Raw genomic sequence first — 1134 nt, 5'->3', positions numbered from 1 at the left:
TAGTTTTTAATTAAATTTGTAAACATTGGGCCAATTTTTGGCAAAATAGTTTGAGCCCATTTAGGAAACATGACATGGCACCTAGGGTTTTGCAATGGGGTGGAACCCACCTAATTTTAGAGGACACATGGGCCCTAGGGAAAGGTGTGGAGCCGTCATTCTCTATTAGCACAGTCTGCTGCAACGTTTTCTGGGAACAATGTTGATGTTATTTCTTGATTTTGGATGAGGAGGAATGTGATTCACGTAGGTGTTCCTTTTTAATTTTTTTTTAAAGACTGGAACGTTTTTTTTTTCTCTCTTTCCTTTTGAGTTTACCCTTGAATGCTATGGTGCAGCGTCTTGAAGGGAGAGCTCCAATTGTTTTTTTTTTGTTTCTTTCTATTTTTCTTTTGAAGCAAGCTTCAATTAAAATTGCAAGCAGTAGGTGCACGGTGATACATTTAATTTAGGGGCGCATTGTCTGGTGCTGGAATTTAAGAAGGACATATCTTATTCTTCATCTTAGATAAATGCGGACAAGTATTTTGCTTTTAGAAAAACGGTGTGATGATTGGAAAGTGGCGTTGGTTTTATTTTATTTTTCTTAAACCAAGGGAGCACTTTCTTTGAGCAATGAAGCACGCTCTACGACCTGGAGTAAGAAGAAATTTTGATTTCCTTTTGTAGTTTTTTTTTTATGTTGTTAATTTCAATTGAAAAAAAAAATGGTGCACGGCTCATGATTGAAAAAATGAGGGAGCTGCACGTTGATTGATGATAGCTAGGTGTCACGACTTGGTGATTTGAATTTTATTTCCAATTGAAGAAGTGATGCACACGACTGCCTTCACTTTTCTCGGAGCTGCAAGTGTTGTAACATCTTAGTTGGAAGCTCTGTCATTTCTTTTAAGTGATGTGACGGAAGGGTGATTCATTGGAAGAAGATGCAATTTAATTTTTCTTGTAGAATTAAAATATTATTGCTTGGAGATTTTGGACCACCCTGTTACTCATGATGAGCCTCAAGCTTATGCTACCAACATCTACAACAACAGACAGCCACAACAGAAAAATCAGAGGCAACAACAACAGCAAAAGGCACCTGCCAAATCTCTTACTTCTTCTGAGCCTACATTGAACGAGTTGTGGAGG

This window comes from Vigna radiata, unplaced genomic scaffold (genome assembly GCF_000741045.1).
Source record: "Vigna radiata var. radiata cultivar VC1973A unplaced genomic scaffold, Vradiata_ver6 scaffold_178, whole genome shotgun sequence".
Taxonomy (NCBI): Eukaryota; Viridiplantae; Streptophyta; class Magnoliopsida; order Fabales; family Fabaceae; genus Vigna; species Vigna radiata.
This window is presented reverse-complemented; position numbering follows the sequence as displayed.